The sequence below is a fragment of the Gouania willdenowi genome, chromosome 6 (genome assembly GCF_900634775.1).
Source record: "Gouania willdenowi chromosome 6, fGouWil2.1, whole genome shotgun sequence".
Taxonomy (NCBI): domain Eukaryota; kingdom Metazoa; phylum Chordata; class Actinopteri; order Blenniiformes; family Gobiesocidae; genus Gouania; species Gouania willdenowi.
This window is the reverse complement of record NC_041049.1, coordinates 9,749,534-9,756,940: the sequence shown is the minus strand read 5'-3', so window position 1 is coordinate 9,756,940 and position 7,407 is coordinate 9,749,534. Positions and strand designations below refer to the sequence as shown.

Sequence of the window (7,407 nt, the reverse complement as noted above, 5' to 3'; positions counted from 1 at the left end):
ACACATACTACTAATAGACTACAGAGAGTCTACTACTACTACTAATAATAATAATAATGTATCAATTTTATATAGCGCTTTATCACAGACACTCAAAGTCACTTTACAGAATTAAGGCATTATTCTTTCACTCCACACTTAGTGGTGGTAAACTACTATTGTAGCCACAGCTGCCCTGGGGCAGACTGACGGAAGCGAGGCTGCCATAGTGCGCCATCGGCCCCTCCGACCACCACCAACACTCACTCACACACTACATTCATACTAGGCAATGTAGGTGAAGTGCCTTGCCCAAGGGTACAATGACAGATACCACTGGGTGACTGCCACCCCACTGTGGCACCTGGAATTCTCAGTGGTCTCCCATCCACCTACTAACCAGGCCAAGACCTGCTTAGCTTCCGAGATCTAATGGGATCGGGCAATGACAGGCTGGTATGGTCACTACTAGTACTATTATGACAAGCTGTTTTAACATTTAATCAGTGGGGCTTACTAGTTGTAATTTAAATTTTCACTAATGGGAATTACATTTCAACATGTGAAAATGTATTTCTGACATGTCGAAAGGTCTACCAGTGCGCGAGTAGACCTGACTAGTTCTAAAGCAAAATCCTCTAGGCAGTTTTGTTACTAGTCGTAATCGTAAAGCTTTGAGATTTCATGAGTAACATTTAAGCCTATAGTACTACTAGTAACAAGCTAGTTATTATTAATTAATTTTATTTTATTGCTGTTTTGATTTATGTTTTTTGTGTTTTTATGTTTTTAATGTTTGTTTGTTATTAGTTGGGATTTATTTTGTTTTCAGTTTTTAATTAATGTTTTTTTAAGCATATGAAAAAGGTCTTGTGGTCATCTTTTCACGTGTTGTCAGTTGTACCATGTTTGTGTTAGTTTGCTGATTTCCTGTTGTGGTGCAGGAGGTGCCTCCATTTCCTCCCAGGTGCTTCTAATGACCTAATTACATTTCATGTGGAAGGTGTGGTCAAACACTGGCTGCTGCTGCTGCATCGTCTCCCATGGGTGCTATCTCTGTGGCGTCACCTCATACTGGTTAGTTTGGTTTCTACTATATTTGTCAGGTTATGATTTGTGTAGTCTCATTAAAAGATGGGTTTATTTTAGATTATACCTTGGCGTCCCTCTCAACTCTGCCGACTGCTAATTCGCCATTACTGAGCGACAGCACAATGAAGCACACCAGGGTTTTGGTCACAAATATGGGAGCACTCCAAAAGTGTTGCTTGAGAAACGTTCGCCCACGCATCACACTCAAAGATAATGTGTGCATCTACTTTATCGCACGCACTAATCAGTGTGTTAGCAGGAGCACCCCGGCAAGAACCAGGAGTGAAAGCAGTAGGCAGAAACTATCTACTGATTTACAAGCTTAATAAAGTCACCAGCATGTTGAAGATGAGTAATGCTTCTCTGCTCAGATGCATCAGTAATTTGCGTTTTTAAAACGAGCAAACTGAGAGCGCAAACCTCTGCAAATGCAGGAGTTCTCAACCTTGGGGTCAGGACCCCATTTGGGGTCACGAGACACTGGGACGAGGTCGCCAGATGTTTTCAAGATACTAAGAAAATTATCTGAACAATTTGAGCCAATTTTGCTTTTTTTTTTTCACCCTTTTTCTGCAACTACACCAAACTCACCATATTTTAACCTATTTTCATCACTTTTTGCCATGTCTTTGCTCTTTTTACGCATTTTTGCTACATTACTCACATTCCAGCCTCTTCATCAAATTTGAATGCCTTTTCTGCACTTTTTTTTCCACTTTCAAGACATTTTTGGCACTTATAATCCTTTTCCACCTCTTTTTCCACCTAATGTCACATTTGTTGAACCATTATTGTCACTTTTAACCTCTTTTCACCATATTTCATGCTTATTTTGGCCAATTTAACCACATTCCCAATTTCTCATGCCCATTATTTTCTATTCTAAACTAATTGTTCCTACTTTTTTAAATTATACTACCCCAGCTCCCCATGTCTGTTTTTGGCCACTTTAATTTGCAACTTTTAACCCATAATACCAATTTCTGTTTCACCACCTTTTCCACCATTTTTAGTCACCTTTAACCCATTTTATTTTTACTTTAAAGATTTACATCTTTAAGAAGACTGTATACTATGGTGCAAATAATAGTAAACTTCTTGGATAACAGTGGATATTATTCAGATGAATAAATAAACGTGGTTATCACAGATTCATAGACAAATGGACCGTCATTTTGCTGACTTTATGGATGGACCCCAAAAATCTCTCCCCTTTATTCCCCCTTATAGATGACCCTGTCTCCACATGACTGTTCTTCAATGTTCATGTCTGTGTTCAACCACCTTCAGGTACAGTGGGGGTCCCCGGTCTCTGGAACCTTTATTTTGGGGCTTGCAGACTGAAAAGTTTGAGAACCACTGTGTTAATGATACAGTACAGGTCCAAATATATAAGCACCCTCATTTATTTTAAAAATTGCGATAAAATGCGGATCAACATGAAACTTGGTGGAGTAATTGAGGAACCAACCTAACATAACCGATTCAAATTTCATAAAGATTGGTCAATTACCAACTGAGAAATTTAGCCAATGACCAAAAAAAAAGGATTTATAGATTTTTAAAAACTAATCCAGAATCAGTTTATTGATCTTGATCCCCTCCAACATTTGATGAAATCTTCCATGGTGTAAAGTCCATCTTTGGTTAAAATTTGGTTAAAATCCATTTTAGTACTTTTGCCATAATCCAGGTAAGAGACAAACCTCATTAGTGGAAGTAATTATTAAATATATTCATTCATTCACCGTCCACCCTACCCTACTTGCTGATGATCAAGGTTTCAGTGGTGGATGGGTTCTATTTTCAGCTAAATGTAAAATAATCATGCATACTTTATGACAAACACAATTGTTAGAGTAAAGAGTTAGGCATTGGATAAATAGAGAAAAAAATCAAACTGGGATTTTATTTTCCCACTTTGTAATATTCTCTTTGGATTTTGTCATGGATTCGCTCAGTCCTGTTGACAACTTGTCATCACCGCTGACAATTTTGTGATAAAACTTGCAGTTAGAAAGAAATACAAGACAAGGCAGTTAAATGTCCTTTTTTCCCCTTCAAAAGGCTATCTAGTCAATCTAGTAGCGAAACCCACTTTCTATGGAAGGTATGGATTCAGCGTTGAATCATTTTCTGCTTCCAGCCTCTAAATCACACACGATGCTAAGCAAATCCCCTTTAGCACAATATGTGACAAATGCCACTGCCGTCCAGTCACTTGTCGAGATGTCAGATGGTATGTCAGCAAGGTGTTGACACAGGCAAAGCAAATGTTCCAAGTCGGGCTGAACACAGGAGGATGTCGGCAAACAGTCAGCAGTAGCTTATAGCTGCACAGAGATGAGATAAAGACAGGTAAACCACACCAATGACCAAAGCTTATATCAGCATTGCTTTGTCATATTTCACATCTTATTAACATAATGGTCCGAGTGCAATTAGATAATGTTTTAGGGCATAATCATATTAATATTACAATTTAAAAACATACTTACATATCTTTCTTTAATTAAATTATGGCCATGTTTGAAATGGCATACTAACCTACTACTCATACTAAGTTTGACGTCAAAATGAGTATGTAGAGCGATCAAATTAGATTGTATGAACAGATTGAATATGCAAGAAATACCTTGATGTATACTATATCAGGACCAATCTTCTTGTGACAAACTCAATGTTGAAGTAGGTGGACGTAGTCACTGTGTTGTATCTGCAGACAGAAGGCTGAGGTAAAGGACAGATCCTCAGGTCTCACAGTGTAGATGTCCACCTCCTGAAACACAACATTTTTCTCATTAACCTTTTTAGTGACGACCAGCAAAGATGACGTACTACTCATACTAGGTCTGATGTCAAAATGACTTCACATTAGATAGTATGGAAAAATTGAGTACGCGAGAAATACCCGGATATGTACTATATTGGGACATTTTTTAAGTATGCACGGAGGGCACACTAGTCATACTCAACCACCCCAAGATGCAATGCAAGTGGAATGTAAAATCGTCCTGGGTCCGGCTGCAAGCTAAAAGTCAAACATTCCCTTTTCAAAATAAAAGCATCAGCATGCGAGCGGAATGTAAAATCGTCCTGTCACGTACTGAGTTCACCTCCGTACTGAGATTATAACCCTAACCTAACCCAATCCAATAAACAAATAAGACAAGTGTCCGTTCACTTTGACAAGTAAAATAAACAAAAAATAATTATTTTTCCGGTTGTAAGCATATATGCACATCTACAATCTTAGTACGATGCAAACTCAGTACATGACACCGGCTTCAAGCTGAAAATCAAACGCCCGCTTTTCAAAACAAAAGCATCTCTTCTTGTCTTCCTTTATTTTATTTATTTTAACCCTTTTATAAATAGGGCTCTTGTTTGGAAGTTAACCAGAATTTTTGTCAGTAGCACAATGGAGGGTCTCTGAAAATCTCAACTGTGAGTTTTAAGGATCAAATGACCACATGTTGATATTCTACTTGGTCACTTTCTGGCATAAAATGCTTTCAAAGGTGGAGAATCAACAGATATTTATCATCAGTGTGCTTCAGGTTTTTGTCGACATACTGTTGGTTCGAAATGCATCTTGGGAAACTTGGACGTATACTTCAGTGGAACTGTAAATACAGTACGTAATCAACAGTATATAGTCATTGACTTTGTAGTGTATTGTACAGAGAGTGCATTTTGGAACACAACCTTTATTTTGTAAAGATGATATAAAATAAAATAGCCCTAAAGCAAATTAAACAAAGGATATTAAAGATATATTTGGCCACTAAATATTAAGCATTGCTGCTTTGGTTAGAGGGGCGTTTGTTGGCAGCCATGTTTTCCTCAGATTGTTGCTACAGATATAGTTTTCCTCCACCACTATAACTGTGAATGCAAATAGTTTTTCTGTTTAACTCCTAACTCAAAAGGTGACGACTATTTTTTGTAAATCTTTGTTGTCAATATTCAAGAGATCAGTGTTTCCCAAATGGGGGTATGCGATAGCACTACATGGGGTCCTTGAGAGAGAGAAAAATGTGGGGTTTCATAATGTTTATTTTTAGGTAAAAATGATAATCATAATAACGATAATCATCATAATGACGATGCCAATTTTCTTGATTAGAACATGAACTGAAAATACGAGTCAGTCTTGGTCCTATACACCAGGCAGGAGATGATTGGAAACAATAAAAACTACAGAAAAAAATCTATTCAGGAAGCACTAAACACTGTTTCATTCCAATTATTTACAAAACAAGATTCTTTAAAATGTGTTATCACTCATTCAGTTCATCATTATGATCTACAGTGGTTTTTTCATAGCATTCTGAGACAAAGGGGGGGGATTGGATTCAAAGGTAAGAGAAAGGGAGTACTTAACATCTGAGAACCATTGCTCTAAATCACCCCATTACGTTTTAGCCACACCGGTTCACCTCTTGCCCCTTGGCACCCCAATGGCTTAGATGTCTATATTGTCCAACCTCTATCCCTCTGTGGCAAGAAGAATTAAAACACTGGAGGCTACAAAAAGAGAAGCGATGGTAAACTAATGAGGACTGCTAAAGGGGCTTAAAATAGTAACATTTATTTTCATCCTAGTTGGTAAAATCAACAGTTAAGATGCAAATTATTAACCAGCGAGAGTTCGATAGCTTCCACTGTGAGGTAATGCTAGACCGATTGTCGCCACTCAGGTGACCACAGCAGCAGCCGGTTGTTTATCTTCCTCTAATATACTGTAAGCATATTGAATTACGGAGGTGGAAAAGAAGCAGAACCTAATCAAGAGTCTGTTTTGTTTGGAAGAGGAAGTCTTGCTGGAAGGAAGAAAGTCACATTAAAAATGTCACTGAGTGCATTACTGGCAAACACCAGATTTATTTTTACTGATCTAAGAGATGTGTTTGGCTGTTTTATGACGGTGGCCACATAAAGACCCTAAAGGCAGCCCCACAACCTTGATCTGATCAAAATCTTTGGTCATTATCTGCCATATATTAAGTCATTAGGAAAAGCTTTGTAAAAACAAGTTAAAGCTCAGAGTTTAAGGTGAACGTATGTGTTTATTCACACAGCTCAGTGGTGAGTTGTTCAGGGGGTGTGTGGTTACACTGTAACCAGGGTTAAGCTGTTCATGACACTGTGGTATTCAGACTATCTAGTGCCTCAGAGCAGCAGCTTTAGTTCCTTCAGTTACTCATTGTTCACGTTGGTGTAGCATTTATGGCCCTTGGAAATCCCCTACATCCAGAATTTCTTTGGTGTGAGATATTTAATAGAGGTGAGACGATATAGTTCATGATATGATAGACGATAATGGGTTCGCAATGACGTAAAGATATTTGCAGTTGAATAAATAACCGTGATTTTACTTGACTTACTCTGGAAATACTACATATACTTACTCCGGATATGACCTATGAATGTTTGTGCGACCAGATTACATACAAAGTCAATGGATAGATGCGTCCCAGATGCAAAATCTTTCCTGTGCTGCGGTGCGGTTGATCTGCGCGTCAAGAGCGTTAGCCATGCGTGCGCGCTCCAAATTTTTTGTCATGTTGAAAATATTGAACTCTGCGATTGTTTCGCATTGTTTCAGCAGGCCATGAAACTCTTCAAACTTGCACATGAAGCGAATGGGGACATTTTTTGATCCTACAAAACCTGCGGAACGTTTTTTGTGGCAGATGCGTCCGGTGCCACAGAAGACTCATTCGATGTGAACGCAGCATAAAGCAATATACATATAACAATAACAATCTGGTGTGTAGTATTGTGTGGTTTTAATGACGATAACTTGACAATATCGTCCAACCTTTTGTGTTAAACAATATTGCAGATTTCACAATATATGACCACTACGAAATACAAATGCTGTAACTTGTACTAATAAATAGTAATGGACAGATTTCAAATTATTCATATTGTTGAATTATTATTATTTAATTATTTTTGGTGTAATTTAGAAAAATTTTAAAACAGTTGACAAAATTAAATAAATTAGCATTTTGATAATAGTACTAAAAAAAACCTTTGTCAATCTTTGTGTCATTGTTTATTTTTTAAAGTTAGTGTTAAAGGAGTCATTTAACAAATTTTTAAGTTGATGGATTGCAGGGATATTATTATTATTTAACACAAATTAACAATTTAGTGTTTGTATTGCTGTTTTTGTATTTATTTTTTTTTGTGTTTTTTTTACAGAAACACTGATGTATTGATCTTTATTCTCATCTATATTCCTACCAAAACTACTAATTGATTTATATTTGTGTTTTGTACACAAGTCATATTTCATTTCGTCATATTTCTCTTTTCTTGGCC

The 7,407-nt window shown here is 37.2% G+C and overlaps 1 pseudogene; it reads right to left on the bottom strand.

The window, feature by feature from the left end:
* Nucleotides 1-331: 331 nt before the first annotated feature.
* LOC114466288 (uncharacterized) lies at nucleotides 332-449 on the bottom strand (annotated as a pseudogene).
* Between the last annotated feature and the right edge of the window lie 6,958 nt (nucleotides 450-7,407).